Source organism: Bidens hawaiensis, unplaced genomic scaffold (genome assembly GCF_021521415.1).
Source record: "Bidens hawaiensis isolate Kalapana, Puna unplaced genomic scaffold, B.hawaiensis_p1.1 tig00032363_1, whole genome shotgun sequence".
Classification (NCBI taxonomy): Eukaryota; Viridiplantae; Streptophyta; class Magnoliopsida; order Asterales; family Asteraceae; genus Bidens; species Bidens hawaiensis.
The window spans coordinates 33607-50514 of record NW_027495496.1 but is presented as its reverse complement, the minus strand read 5'-3'; the positions used below and the strand labels follow the sequence as shown (position 1 = coordinate 50514).

General features: G+C 35.1%; 2 pseudogenes across 1 annotated transcript; both read left to right on the top strand.

Annotated features, from left to right (window-relative positions):
- Positions 1–2640: 2640 nt before the first annotated feature.
- LOC143583339 (RING-H2 finger protein ATL52-like) lies at positions 2641–3509 on the top strand (annotated as a pseudogene).
- Positions 3510–11463: 7954 nt separating this feature from the next.
- Positions 11464–16457, top strand: LOC143583348 (carotene epsilon-monooxygenase, chloroplastic-like; annotated as a pseudogene). Its single transcript, XR_013144152.1, has 9 exons — positions 11464–11982; positions 13552–13848; positions 13932–14128; positions 15024–15125; positions 15231–15371; positions 15469–15576; positions 15660–15742; positions 15859–16021; positions 16264–16457. The product of XR_013144152.1 is annotated as a carotene epsilon-monooxygenase, chloroplastic-like (transcript).
- Positions 16458–16908: the final 451 nt, after the last annotated feature.

Genomic DNA, 16908 nt, shown 5'->3' with positions numbered 1-16908 from the left:
GTGTCTGTTTTGCAGGTTCCCTGAAGTACAACTTACTCTGCTGGACCTAACCTTCGAGGGAAACATTACTTAGCCCCCCAGATTACCCATAATCTGCCCGGGGTCACTTAGTGTTTCTTCACATGTACACTTAATTAGTTATATACCATACTTGTAATTTGCAGCTCATATTCTAGTATTAGTCTAACCGTACGATTTCATAGCAATGCAAGAAACTAATAGTCGTGACCACCTCTACTGCTGAGGCAGAATGCGTTGATGCTTCGAGCAACATGCGTGATTTTATGTCGCTCCAACCTTACATGACTCTAGATTTATTTCTATTAAATATATATATATAATATATATATATATATATAATATATATATATATATATATATTTGAAATTATGAGGATATATATGCTATATTAGATACTATAAGGACTAGAGGCATATAATTACTCTTTCAACGTATGGGATCTATATATAGTAATAGTGGATTGTAAAAAATAATTTATTTTATTTGAATATAGATCTGATAAAAAATTATTTGATTCACAACTTGTTAAGTTCTTAGGATTTCTATTTTATTTGTATGATTGAGTTTTTAAAGTTCATGTTTAAATGATTAATTAAAACATTAACTAGAAACTTTTATAACATTAAAGACATGTAAGACTTTAAACGGATAATTTCGTTGATGTGTATGTGATATATGCATTGATAAACTCGGTGTTCCCAAACTATCTGATTTCACCTAACACAAAACAATATTGTTCCTTATCCAACATTTAAGATACTTTTATCCGATTTATTTCACCACGTCACTTTGCCGAATAAATGAAGGCCGTGTTCTAGGAGTACCCGAACAATATGATATGGTTTCCTGAGTAGGCTCGTACACCCTAGCTAACCCATGTTAAAAGAATAAAAGCTTTTCAAGTTTTAACAAAAAAAATAAAGTTGCAATTTCCATGTATTTAGTTGAGTTTCAAGGTTTTAGGTCAACTGAAAAGAGTCAAAATTCATCAAAGTATTTCTGAGCCTTATAATTAATATTCATTTTTTCAAGATACCATGATATTCACATTTGAATCATTAATGATCCATTTTTAAACACCTACAAAAATGTTTCTGGCTAACATGGCATTGTCATGTCTCTTTCACCTCACAAAAAAGTAAATGCATTATATTTACATTGTTCTAAAGTTTATGTATCATGACCCAATATGTCCAACCTTCTGTTTTAAAATTAACTCCGGTCCAATAAGTTACACTTAAAAGCAATGGCAATATCGGTTTGGTTCAATATTTTGGGTGTAATTAACCGTTGAATATTTAAATAAACAAGAAGGAATCAATAACAAAAAATAAGCAAAGCCAATGAAAAACCATATATGCTTCTCTCTCACATTGTAAAAGTTAACCATCTTTTAAAACTAAAACGAAACATGAAAAACGAATACCATATCGATTAATATTGATCCCGTAAAAGTATAAACCGAATGCCGTATCGATTTATCAGTTCTGTATCAGTACCACTGAAAATATCGGAAAACAACCGAAGGCGAATGATATCAATACCGATAACATGAAAAACGAATACCGGTATAGTATTGATGCCAGTTGTATTCAATCATACGAATGTACGGTACTGATACTCAATACAAAATTGCTCATCCCTAGATTGACTCGGTATTGCTAGCTAGTGGTTCAACTCAACTGCGTAGATTAATTATTAGAATGTGTAGTGGGTTAGCGTCCCAAGCCACATCACCAATTTTATACTTGCCAAACTAAAACGGGAAGGGCACAAGGGCATGGTACCCCTTTTAGCGCTACACTTACAACAAGCTCAAGATCTAAGGCCACAATTAATCCAACTATCAAATTCAAACAACTCACTTTTTTATATAAAAATAACAATTGTGGTGCTAATACACTATTACACGTTTCTTTATGAAAAAATTAAGTTAGCAAGGTCGAGTGTAGTGGGGCTCGAATTTGGGCGAGAAGGCGCGCGAACACCGCCCCCCTGGGCGATTTTCTGGGCGAAAAGGGACGCGGGCGAGGAGAAGAAGTCGCCTGGAAGAAGGGGCGAAATGTGTGGTGGTGGGGCCGGCATGTATGGATGTGTTATATATATATATATATATTATATTATTATTATATTACAAGTTGTAGTCCCTACACCATTATACCCCAAAAACAAATTCTTACTCCTTGCTAACTGGGCGCCACACGACGCAATTCGCCCCCAATTGTAGCTCCTTCACTACGCATAGCCTAAGGGTCTCGTGGTTACATGATTGTGACATGATAGTTACGTTTCTAATTTTTTTTTTTAACCATTTACATATGGTCTTACACCTCCCATATACACTTAATAGGTTCTGGGATTTACATATTACTATTTTTAACATTCCACCTGGCCAAATTCACACCCTTAGTCACCACCCCTAACTACCCCTTTCGACAAGTGTTCACCTACTTCTATATTGTCCAACAACCTAAAATTTTTAACCTTAAAAATAGCCAACTGTTTCCCACCAAAACTACCTCATGTGATATACCTTAAACAAACAAAACACCACCGATTATAGACAATATTTACTAAACCAATTACCTGCAACAACTGTTCATTTCAATGAACACAGCCATGTCGGATCCTTTAGAATCATCATCAGGATCACAAACAGCCATATCCAACAATTCATTCTTCACTCCTTTAGTCATATCAGTAATTGGAATCTCTGCGACCGCACTCGCTGTTATATTCTACCACCTCCTACTTGTTAGATACTGCATTAGACGACACACGCCGCAAGAATGGCGGCGTTACAAACATATACGGGAGAAGAAACACTCACGGGGAGTTGATGACAAGATCCTTTCAACAATCCCCATAATCACATACAAGAAACCGGACCCTGAATTGGTTTCAGATCAAAGCGAATGTGCGGTTTGTTTGGCGGATTTGGAGGATGAAGAGAAGGTTAGGTTGTTGCCTCGAATGTAAGCATTTGTTCATGTGAGGTGTATTGATGAATGGTTTGATGGTCACACCAGTTGTCCGGTTTGTAGGGTTCCAGTGGTAGCACTTGCACCACCGGACAACAAGATTAATTGTCCGGTTTGTAGGGTAGGAGGTACGGTGGCTGATGACCGTACCTCTGTTGGTTCTGATGACAGAACCGAGGTTGATAACAGTGGTGGATTAACATCTGGGCCGAGGATAATGCTACGTCATTGTCACTCGTTGGTTTTGCCTGGAGAAAAGAAGGGGAAGTTAACCGGATGGAGTTAAAAAGATCTTTTTCGATGGGGCATAGTGCATGTGTGGTTATCGATATCATATTGATATATTGATCAGATTATACGTATTATTGGCCGTTTAGAGATTTCTCAATTCGACAATTCCAACGTGTGTCCACGAAGGGGCACATGAAGGTGAAGCAATCGATTTCTCGAGTATGTGTAGGACAACGACAATGGCAAAGACATGGGAGTGGGATTCTCCCATATTGAGATGTTTCTTGATCCTAGTATTCTATGTTGTCGTTAGGGTTACAAGAAATCTTTCCAACGTAACGGGAGAATCTTGTTTTGGATCAAATCGGTTAATAATTGAATCTATTGCCCGATTAAATGTATCATAAGAATTTGCTGTATACTTTCTGGGGGAAATATGTCATCGAATTGTAAAAACAATCAAAATAGTCTTTTTTGGTCGGGGACCGGCCACCAGCTCAATAACCTCTACCACTCTTGTAGATCACTGCGCCTATCTTCGCTTTTCGATCAGCCGTTGCTCCCCGTTCACTTAGCCTACGAACTCCGGCTCACTTCCAGCTTGGATCACTTCTGGCTCGCTTAGCCCTAGCTCGAAACAGCCAACTCACTTCGCCTACGCAACGAAGAGAAGTAGTTTACTTGCTTAGCTCGAACATGCCAACAGCATTCCGTTCACTTACGCAAGATTCACTCGTTTACTTGTTAGCTAGCGCTTTCTTAGCGCTCCGCCCCCCCTTGTATAGTAAGGGGAACTTTGGTTGCGCGGCTTTCTCTTCTACTTCTAGGGGTCTATTTTCTCTGACTTGACTCAGCTTGACCTACTTGACTCAGCGGTTAGAGTATCGCTTTCATACGGCGAGAGTCATTGGTTCAAATCCAATAGTAGGTAAAACCGACCGAATGCCCCGCTTTTGCCAGCATGACATTAGATGATCAAAAGACATGACTAAAGATTCAGTTAAATATACATATCAAGATCGATCTAACTAATCTAAAGATTTCATCTTTTATATTGTGTCTAGTTTATTTCAAATTAATTATTTTTCATGCTATTACGTGAAATCTTTGAAAAAGTCTTCTCATTCACGATGGTGGTAGTCGTAACTCGCAAAGTTGATAATAATCATGTGGCCCCGCTGATGGTGATTTGGCATTTTGGCCCTGCGTGCAACACCACCACACCCTTGGTGGGCCCACTAGTGGTGTTCCCACTTACGGTGATGGTACCATAGTGGCTTATCCACACAATCGGTGGTGATTTAAGCTAGGAAGTGTAATGATCATGACTCGTATTTTATGGCTAGAAGCCTGAATGTAAAGATGGCATAAAGTCCCATTCTTGCATGAAAGAATGACCATGATTGAACCATACATTTAGTTTTTGAAGTTTGGATCACTTGCGATTAGTTGTACATTTAAGGCATTAAGCAGGTCTTACTCTCATGCCTAAAGGTGGTCATAGAGGAAACTTTTTCCTATTTGACGAGTGACGAAGGCTAAGAAATGTTGTTAAAGAGGTGCACTAGAGTTATCATTCAAAATAATTATAGTCGAAAAATACATTGTTGCCTCGCATGACACACGTTGTATAAAATAATAAAACTATAAGATTTGATGCATTAGTATAAAATACTTTAGTTTCTATACAAAATTGTTATTATAAACAGAATGCATTTTGATGTGTTATTATTAAGCTATTATTGATTATAATTCAAATAAGAATGTAAATAAAAAAATATAAATTCATGGGATATGATTAAATTCCAAATAATAAAAAATAGGAGTATCTAAATAGCTAGGGTAAGTAGATTATGGTATCTAGATGTAGCTGGAGGTTAATATTATACGTTCTTTTGTTTGATTGTAATAATAAAAATCTAAACACTCGAATTAAACTAAAGCTAAATTAGATTGCAATTATTAGTTAAAGAAACATGAAACACACGATACACAACACACATAAATACAATGAGAAACAAGCGATCACTTTAAGGTTCAAATTTGATAATATACTATGTACAGTTCACTTTGAACAACTAAGTTAGTCAACTAAACACATGGCATTGTTTAACAACATAGATATTGTAAACAACCATATGATACCATGTTGAACTCCTTGCCCGTATCAACTATATATTATCATATTATCGAAAGCGATAAAAAAACAATACAATTCATCTAATTGACTAGTATATAGGTAAATATGTCTAACAAGTCTTTATAATACCTCGTCACGCCACTATGATCAATAGAAATTAGTGTTGCATAGCAATTGAAGCAATTCAAATGCTTCTTCCCCATACCGAGTGTTATTGAAGACGTTATTGGAGACATTCACTAACCGCAACCTCACTGCCATGTAGGCATAGGCGTCATTACCTAACTGCCACGCAATGGTTTAACTGAAAACACAATTTTTATTTAGACTTTTTTTTTTCTAATGAGAGTGAAATATTGTGATTGGTTGGATTTATAGTTGGTTCAACCATTTAGAGCTCATTGCTCATTACTACACTAGTGCACAAGGGACATTTACTTGTTTGACGCCTATATCTTTGTAGTAGTAATGGTTTGACCAACATTTAACATCCAAGGTGGAGAGTCTTAGGGGCTATTTGGTTCATTCATATCTGAATGAGTCAGATCTGAATGAGCATCTGTTCCATTCAGCAGCAACAATAAGTTTGAATGATTCAGACCTAATTTTAACCATTTAGATGTTTTTTTGTTTGAAACCATACAATCTAAAGTCTGAATGAATCAGATGTTTGCATCTGAATGATTCCATTCAAATGTAAACAAACAACCCCTAAGGCAGCCACTACACGTAATCTAACAATATCTATCTCTTGATTTGTGTGACAAGAAATAAAAAATCAGCAACAGATTTGGTGCCTTAGTTTACATGTTCAACCCCCCTTTTATTTCTTTTATTCGGCCGATGGGCCATGCTCGTTTCAGGCAGCCCACTGAGTTTTTTAGTAGAGGTGAGGCCGAACTATTATTTTTTTTAAAAAACACTCAAGATTCACTGTAATAGGAATATCTCAAAGAATAGGTTCCAACTTTTAACAATTTGTAACAACAATGACCATTGTAACGAGACTAACAATGATAACAATTCTAGAAAAGAAAGATGAAATAGATTTAGGAGTATTTTTTTTCTTTTTCTTTTGCTTTTATAATATAGTAAATTTATCATCCATTTAAAAGAAAAAAATTTAATTTTAAATAATTCTCAACTATTGACTGCTGGCAAATAGCAGTTCCAACTAACAACATGGCTGACGGATGATTCAATCTTTTAACATATTTGTTCATAACGATTCGTGATTAACATAATCTTAACGTCGTTGGTTGCAGGTCGCCAGAAAACTTTTTTGGCAGGAAAACTCACACTTTTCGCCGGAAAACTCAACTTGAACACCACCACCACCAAAAATTGACTCATTTTTAATAGAAAAAGGTTCAGAAAAGCCCAGTCTAAGATTACAAAGAAGTTTGAGATGAAAATGTTGAGTTTTCTAGCGAAAAATGTGATTTTTCATAGCAAAAAGTTTTCCCGGCGACCTGCAACTAACATCGTGAGCGTTAGAACTATTAGTAATTGACAATTGAGAACAAATATGATAAAAGATGGGACCATCGTCAACCATGTTCTTAGTTAAGACCTATTTGCGAACAATCAACTTTGAGATGATCTAAAATCAAATTTTCTTAAATATAAAATACAAAAACTGTTATTTGCTACCGACCCAATAAAAGACACAACCATGAGGGGCAATTTAAGTATTTAACTAAACTATTTTCACAAAGAATGTAAGCCATGTGTCCATGACCCTAAATATATATTTCACTAAATAATTAAATACCAGGACAAGTACACTGTTTTGAGAAAAAGACATAAACCTGAATAGGTCCTCTTGTTTGTTCTTTTATATATGTGAGTGTATTGCATATGAAAGTTTAAAATTTAGGAAAATATTAATTTTGAAATGTTTATTACTGTCAAGTCCGGTCGGGTATTGCAGGCAAGACCTGCTTACTCATCCGTAGACATATTTACGTTTTTTTAACTTTGTTTACTAATATAAAAAAGGTTTTTTTAGGATAAAAGCCTTTAAAAATATATGTGATCCCTGAACTTTCTCCAAATCTTTTTTGCTTTTTGTATGTAGATTTGTAGTGGAGAGATATCAATGAACTTAAGTGCAATGAGTTTTTCTTGGCATACTTCAACTACTTATGTACTTACGCCAATATTCAATTTTGGTAATATGCAACTACTTTTCACAATATGAGAAAACATGAATGGAACACATCAATGCTTTAGAAAAGTGCTATGTTTATTAATTTTTTAAGCTTGTGATTTATAGAGTTTGTTTTATTTTTCGTGTTTATATATATTTTATAAACAACTTAACGTACATGTCAAACCTTTAACCGTCAATCATGTATTAGGGGTGTTTAGAATTCCTTATTTTACCTCCTTATGACTTATATAAGTTATAAGTTAAAGCTATAAGGTGCTAAAATAAGAAATGTGAAACACCCTTACTTTTATAACTATTTGAAACACTGTTATAATTTAACTATCGGTGTAAACGAGCAGGGCCGGCTCTGAAAATTCACGTGCCTCGGCCGAGTCGAAAAAAATATGCCCCTTAAACCTTAACATACTAAATAATGTAAACACATTTTTAAACACTGATTAAAATTATAGCGATTAACATAAAGAATAGAAAATCATGATATTATAATGAGTTTATGACACACTTAATAAATTAATAGCTAATTGAGGATTTGTAAAGCTCTCATAACATTTTTTATAGAAAATTGGTAAATTAACTCTTCGCAGTTTATGCTCTCTAATGTTCCGTTCTTGATAACTTTCATCGCCAACCCGCTAAGTCTTTCTTGAGGCATTTTGGGTCGAAAATAGGATTTCAATAACTATAATTTTGAAAAACACATATTTTCATGTGCTAGCGTGACTGCTGGTGTTCGAAGTCTGTTAGGGCACGGAAATTTGACACTGTGGATACGTTATCTTGGCATATTTCTGGATCAGTTATCCTTAGAATGTGTTCGAATTCGGTCAAGACCAAGGATCCTCAGCAATTGGTATTACTAACGATTGTTTCTCATGTGTAGGTTAATATTTGATAGGTATAACGGCTATAGGACGTGATCTACCTAATATTTCTCTACAAGGCACCTTCAGCACGTGGTCAAATGGTTGTAACACATTTAGTGGGGATAATGGCGGATTTATAGGACTTCTTGTTGACTCACAAATCATTGAGTACTGAGGATATGTTATTCTTGAAGACATGTCTGGATCAATTATCCTTCCGAAGAGTTCCAGAGCTGTGTCAGGATCATGGATCCTCGGTATTTGGTGTTGTTAATGGTTGTTTCGTATATGAGAGATGATATTTATCAAGTGTAACGGCTCCTAGACTTAGTCTTCCACTTATTTCGAAACTGGACTTCTATGGCACGTGGTCAAAGTGATGGGAGTGGCTAGTGGAGGACTTTCGGATTTTTAGGAGTTATTGTTAAATGTATTTTCTTTATAATTATCGAGTTATGATCGATTATGACTCACTTTTATACACACACACACACACACACCAGGTTAGAACCAAATACTCTCTCTACACACTAGCTTACCTTGTAATATCGATCATAAACTCCAACCCTTGTAACCCTTTTTGTCATTAATAAAGTTGATGGTGATAGTTTTCACCGTCCGGGGGTTTTTTGTACCGGAGATTATCATAATCACGTACCAATCCAACCAAAGATTACGTTGTTAATCTTTGACCGAAGCAATTCGACCAAAGATTTCGTTGTTAATTTTTGACCGAAGTAAGATTATCATAATCAAGGGTTTTTTCCCTCGTAATCACATCGCTGTGTTTGTCAATATTTCATTTATAAATTCACTGTTATCGTGTTAACACTATACCTCACTTTTACGAATTTGGATACATTATCCTTAGCAGATTTTTATCCAAAACAAAGTCGACGTGGCTGCTGGTCTTCGAAGTCGATTTTGCTATTAGCGCGCCTATTCATTTCTTCTATTTATTTAACTGATATTGATTAATTAAAAGTACTTGACATTTTTCAAATTTTAGTGGGCCTATAAGTCTTTAGTTAATCCAAAAAATAGGATCTAAAATGTGTTTGAGTAATATAAAAATATTGATTATAAATATTCGGGTATTCTACATATATAACATCGGAAATTTTTTAAAATTTTGTGTCCCAAAAAAACGTGCCCCGGCCGATCGCCCGCTTTGCACACCCCAAGAGCCGGCCATGTAAACGAGTTAAGCCAAAATTGAGATTAAGCTCATATAAACTAAAGCCCGACACATCTAAAGTAAAAGAACTCAAGTTTAACTTGTAAGTAATATTCAAGTGAGTTTGGGTTGGGCACGACTTTATAATAATTTTTATAAATATATATTTATAGCTATAAACTTATAATTTTATATGTAACATACAAAACAACAATTATACTCAGTAAAATTCAATAATAGCCAAGCTATCAATATGATATAAGGAGGATGTGATGTTTTTACAATAATAGCCAAGCTATCAATATGATATAAGGAGGATGTGATGTACGCAAACAATACATTTATCACAAATACTAGAGGAATTGTTTCCTTAAAGACCTTTAACTCCCATAACTATATTGTTTTGGATAAAAATCAGCTAAGGATAATGTATCCAAATCTGTAATTGTGAGGTTTAGTGCTACGTTGATCACAATGATTATGTGAACGGAATCGGAATGAACACCGTGATTTGTTGCGAGGAAAAACCCCTTAATATTGTTTAGATCAAAGGAAAAAAAACCTCGGGTGATGACAACCCGTCAATCACCAATTTATTAATCACAAAAAAGGTTACAAGTGTTTTGGAGATTACGATCAATGTTGCAATGAATGTTAGTGTGTAGAGAGAATTATGAGTTCTGCTCTAGTGTGTGAGAATACAAGTGATATCTAACGGATTGTTATCTCGATATTATAAATAAAATACTAACTAACAATATCTCCTAATAATCCGCCACTCTTCCATAACTCCTTCAACGTTCATTGACCACGTGCTAGGAGCTTCCAGTAGCGAACTTTGAGGTAGACTCAGTCATATTGTCGTTATAACTAGCTAACACATCACCATTCAAATACAATCATTAGTAAACAAATAGTACCGAGGATCCTCGATCCTTTGTAACTTGAGACATATCTCAAGGTTTATTTATCCATAATTCTCAGCATAAAATTCATGTCCTAATACATATATAGACATGAAAAAGTAAAACATAGACATTAAATATTTCTCATATAATCAAGACAACATACAATGAGAGTATTGAACATATATTATCATTAGTTTATCAATAAAGAGAAAAGTAAAAAAAAAAACATATTACAAAAAAACGTCAAAGAGACACGAAACACACTAAGAAAATAACATGGAAAGTTCATCACAAGGAAAGACAAAATTAACCGCACACATAAAAGCTAGGACTCATTTAATCATCTTTATCATAATTTCATGTATAATAATTGACCCTAGTCTGTTTTTCAAATGAGCTTAGTCTAGGTCTGAGCTTAATACACATAAAGTCCAGTTTAAGTTTGTTTATTAAATAAGCTTCAATATAGGCTCGAGTATAGGTGCACAAATCAGTTTAAAACTCAAACCGTCTTGGGTTGAAACCGGTTCGGATTGGTCAACAAAGTCAAAACTGATTTATGAGTGGTTTTGGTTCGGGTTGAAACCAATTTCTTGCCAAGTTTCCATCAGTTTTGGTTCGGGTTTGACCAATTTCAGTTCGGTTAACCGGTTTGAAATCGATTTTGATGAAGAAAATTACGAATCAGTTCTGAACCTACATTTTCAATCGGTTCCAAACCGGTTTCTATATACTCGGTTTCAAACCAGTTTGATTTTGATTCGATTTTCGGGTCGATTCAGTTAATTAGTTTATTTACCCACAGCTAGGCTCGAGCTTGCTTATACCGAATTAAATTTAAACTTTTAACGAACCAATCAAAACTCATGAATAGCCCATCAAATTTAACAAAGTACAATTTCATAACTCATAACATCCTTGGTCAAAACACAAACACAAGTACACAACTCACGAACAAAGACAAAACAAAACACTTTCAATCTTCAAACCATGCCCACCTTACACTCACTCTCACCTCTCATAACCACCACCACCACAAACCACCATAACCACCACAGCCCCTTCACCACCACACCCAAAACCCACTTCACCATCATCACATCCTCTCTCAAACCCAAACCCAACCCAAAACCCATATCGAAATCCGGGTCATGGGTCAGCCCGGACTGGCTAACCTCCTTATCTCGGTCAATCACCACCCAAACAGACAACTCAAACATACCCATTGCAAATGCTCAGCTTGATGACGTGTCAGACCTCCTGGGTGGGGCCCTGTTCCTGCCATTGTTCAAGTGGATGAATGACTATGGGCCCATTTATAGACTGGCTGCTGGCCCATGAAATTTTGTGATAGTGAGTGATCCTGTCATGGCTAAACATGTGCTGAGAAACTATGGGACTATTTATGCTAAGGGGCTTGTGGCTGAGGTGTCTGAGTTCTTGTTTGGCTCTGGCTTTGCTATTGCTGAAGGCTCACTTTGGACGGTAAATAACATATCCCCTGTTAGTTGGAGTATAATTTTGTAACTATTATTCATAGATAATAGATAATTTGAAGTTGTTATTGTTAGAAAACTTAAAAAGTCTTGAAATTTGGGGGAACTTTGATATCAAGATTCTTTAATCTGTTATTATTATATATTTTTTGGAACGGCAACTTTCTTGTGTGTTTTTAGGCCACCGCACGTCCTAACTTTGACTTGTCTTAACTGGACCCACGCTGGCTTCAGAGTTTGGCTTGGACGTTCCCCCAGAAACCATACTGCCGATTGCCATTTGATAGTCATTGTGCAGCGTGTTTTTTTAGGCCACCGCACTTTGCTTAACTCTGACCGGACTATGTTGTATTAACTGGGCCCACACTGGCTTCAGAGTTTGACTTGGGTGTTCCCCCGGAAACCATACTGCCGACTGCCATTTGACAGTAGTTGTGCCGCCACAAGAGCCGACCCATTTTAATTTGCGTGATTCTTTAATCTGTTAGATATTTTTAATATGTGTGATTATTATTATTATTTTTTTAAATTATTGTTTATAAATAATTTGTTAAGGGTTTGAGCCTTGAGGTAAGGAAGTTGTTTCTGTTAGAAGACCTCAAAGAGGCTTGAAATTTGGGGGAAATTTGAAATCAGGATTCTTTAAATTGTTGAATATAGATATCAAAATTGTATTATTAGGATTTATTTGTACATGCATTTTAATTTACTAAAGGCCATTTGGTCTAATGGTATCTAGTAGTGTAACCCTTTGGAGGTAGAGGGTTTAACTGCATTAGGCGGGTGGATCTAGAGTCGACTATTAGTTGTTCAAAAACAAAAACATGTATTTTTAATTTGTATGATTTTGTGATTATATATAGATAATTTGGAAATGATTTGAGTAGGGGTGTTAACGAGCCGACAGAGAGCTCAACTAGGCTCGAGCCCAGCTTGTGAGCCTTTTTCTCAAGCTCAGGCTCGTCGCATTTATTAATTATTAATATATATATATATATATATATATATATATATATGTTTTCAACTATATTTTTTGTTTTGAGATAAACCTTAAACGAATCTAATATCGGGTCGAGCTCGTGTAGAACCTAAAACGAGCCAAAGCTTGGCTTTAGTTCGGCTGTGCAGTGTGAAATATGTACACAGAAGTTCAAAAGAGGTAAAACTTAAAAAAATACACAAGGCTCAACGAGCCTAAACAAGTTTCCCATACAGGGCTCGAGCTCAATAGCTAAACGAGCTTCATTTGAGGTTCGCTCGAGCTTGAAAAAGCTTGGCGCGTTTCGAGCTTTTTATCGATCCGATCTCGAGTAGCTCGCGGCGGTTTGGTTAGTTTGCAGTTGCACCCCTAGATTTGAGCTAAAGCAGTTGTTATTGTTATAAAACGCCAAAATCTTAGAATTTGGGGAAAATTCAAAATCAAGATTCTTTAAACTGTTAAATATAGATATTAATATTATAATTCATTCAGTTGACATGTAATCACTTTTACAAACATAAATTGAAAAAGGTTGAAATGATTATCTCAATTTTGGTTGCAAATTCTAATTGTTGATAGGCGAGGCGCAGGGCTGTAGTTCCATCACTTCACAAGAAATACTTATCAGTAATAGTGGATCGCGTGTTTTGCAAATGCTCCGAGAGGCTCGTTAAGAAGCTGAAATCGTACGCGCGCAATGACACGTCTGTTAACATGGAGCAGCAGTTTTCTCAGTTAACTCTTGATGTTATTGGTTTAGCTGTATTTAACTACAATTTTGACTCACTTACTGCTGACAGTCCTGTAATTGAATCTGTTTATACTGCATTGAAAGAAGCCGAAGCCCGTTCAACCGATCTTTTACCATATTGGAAGGTTTTTAACTTTTACTACTACCTTTTTTCGTTTACTTTCAAAATAGTCAGTGTTTGACTTTTTGAGGTCAAACATTGGTGCAGATAAAGGCATTATGTAAGATTATACCGAGACAAATAAAAGCCAAACAAGCGGTTACTGTAATTAGAGAAACGTTTGAAGAACTTATTATGAAATGCAAGGAAATGGTTGAAAAAGAAGGTGAAAAATTGACGATGAAGATTATGTAAATGATGCGGACCCGAGCATCCTTCGGTTCTTGCTTGCTAGCAGGGAAGAGGTCTGCAAATAGTGATTTTTGTCAACTTCTTTTCATGTCAACGGGTTGGGTAATGGGTCAAACGGGTAAGGTCGACCTGAAACACTTTTATCCTAACAATTTAACCTTAGTGTCATATGATTACAAAAGTTATTTTATTTCAATCGTTATCTAACTTAGGCCGTTGACAAGTCGAGCCGTCTCGGCTCATGTTTTTTTTTTTAGCGAGTTGAAATTTTGAGCTCAGATTTGGCTCATCAAAAGCTCGTGGCTTGTTGAGCTGGCTCGTTTATTTTAGAAATATCTTTCTTCTTTTGTATTTTACACATTGTTATATACAAAAAGTAAAAATAATATTTGTAATATTCAAATAATGCATAATTTATAAACTATCGATTTCACAATTTATTTATATTAATATTTTGGCTTTGTTTTTATACGATTCAAATAGGAATTTTCAGTATGAAGTGAATTTTTATTACCCCCCCCCCCCTCTTTTCATTAAAACAATGTCATATAGCTTTAAGTTAAATATACGTGTGTGTGTGTGTGTGTGTGTAAATTTGGGCTTTAGTTTTAAACGAGCTAGCTAATGACCAGGCCGGCTTGGCTCTTATGCAGACCGAAGCGGTTCAGCTCGAGTCGTTTACAAATGACCCGATTTCGAGCGAGCCGCAGGCTTTTTGAACAATCCTAATTTAACTTTGGGAATAAATTGATTCAAGAGGTTGTATGTGCCAAGGTTACAATTTGGGAATCTTTCAACCCTTTCCCTTTAGTGTACTTTTTTTTCTCTTTAAATTGTAAGTGTTGACCCGTTAGAGAGATAATATAAACCAAAACAGTTGCTATTCAAATTGTTAGTTGCTATACAAATTTTTAATATTTGTTCTTTGTTCTCATCTTTTGTATTTAGGTTTCAAGTCAACAGTTACGTGATGACCTTTTGTCAATGTTGGTTGCTGGACACGAAACAACCGGTTCAGTGTTGACTTGGACTGCATATCTTTTAAGTAAGGTACCCTTCAACAACTCATCAAACTTTTTATATATGAATTAATGTGTTACAACAATAATAATCTAAATCTTTGACATGAATTTGACAATTTTAATTTATATGTAGGACCCGTCTTCTTTAGCGAAGGCGCAAGAAGAAGTTGATAGAGTTTTACAGGGCCGCAATCCAACTTATGAAGACATAAAAAACCTTAAATTTGTAACACGATGCATAAACGAGTCTATGCGTCTCTACCCACATCCACCGGTATGTGCTTACACAACCTTTTTAAATATTTTGTTTTTTGTCTTTTTTACATTTAGGTTTTAAAAATTGTTACACATTTTAATGACATCTTTATTAGGTCTTGATAAGAAGAGCCATAGTTGCAGATGAGCTTCCGGGAAATTATAAAGTCAACCCTGGTCAAGATATAATGATATCGGTTTATAACATCCATCATTCATCCAAGGTTTGATTATTACATTATACATTGTTTCTTGTGATTTTGTATTATTCCTTTTGTATTTATTTAATTATTTATGAATTTTAAAGGTTTGGGAAAACGCAGAAGAATTCATACCCGAAAGATTTGGATTAGACGGGCTGGTGCCAAATGAAAGCAACACCGATTACAAGTAATCTCGTATCCACTTTGACTTTGACTTTATATGTAGTCACACGTCTCTTTTTAAATTTGAAATTATTATGCATTTGTTTTAGTGTCACATCAATCATTCTTATGTCATTGTAGGTTTATTCCGTTCAGTGGTGGCCCACGAAAATGTGTAGGTGATCAATTTGCTATGCTGGAAGCAATTGTTGCACTTACAATATTTTTGCAGAATATTGAATTCGAGTTGGTTCCAAATCAGAAGATTAACATGACAACGGGTGCCACCATTCACACGACAAGTGTAACTTTCTCACACGAATCTTTTTAATATATGGTAAAATTGGTGGGTTGGGTCTGGTAAACGGATATATTTGTACTGATTGAAATGGTCGGGTCGGGTCAACCCCAACAAAAATTACATTGTTCCAATGATGATAATAATAATAATATAATTTTTTTGACATTGTTACGAAGTACATGTCTGTATTTGTGTTTACCTTATTGTTTGTCCTACCGATAACTAAATTTTTACGGCTTTTACAGGGTTTGTACATGAAAGTCAAAGAACGCAAAGTCAACTATATGGCGGTATCTTCAACATAGTTCGTGTATGGCAATATCTTCAACTATATGTCGTGCACTTCTACATACAAGGATTGACAGTAAATTTAAACGCATATCCATTTTCCCTATAGTTTAAATTGTAGAGCTCCTATATTTTAATAGTTTGTGTCATTTTGCACCAAGATATGTTTTTTTTGTTAAAAGCAGTCTCTGTTGGAAAACATGTGAAGTTAACCGTACACTTTAAATGTAACGTATCTTGTATGTGACATAATATAATGATATATATACTATATATAAAGCATGGGTGAGAGACTTCTTAATAGTTAAGAGGTATCAAACTTCTTGTTTTTAATACAAACAATGATGCATAAGATTAATACATTTTAGGGGCAATTTTATCTTTTAGCAAAAGCAAAGCCATGTTACGGTTGATTTTTAATTTATTTAAAAATAATTACAAGTTTGGTCCTTTAACTTTAATCAAATATTGTTAACTTTTTATGATAGTTACATATATACCCCTTATTTTAAACCAACTACTCCGATGACGTTTAAACGTTTATTATAATTTTTTCACACACTAATATTTTTCTTAAAAAACATTATACCATAAAAACGAGT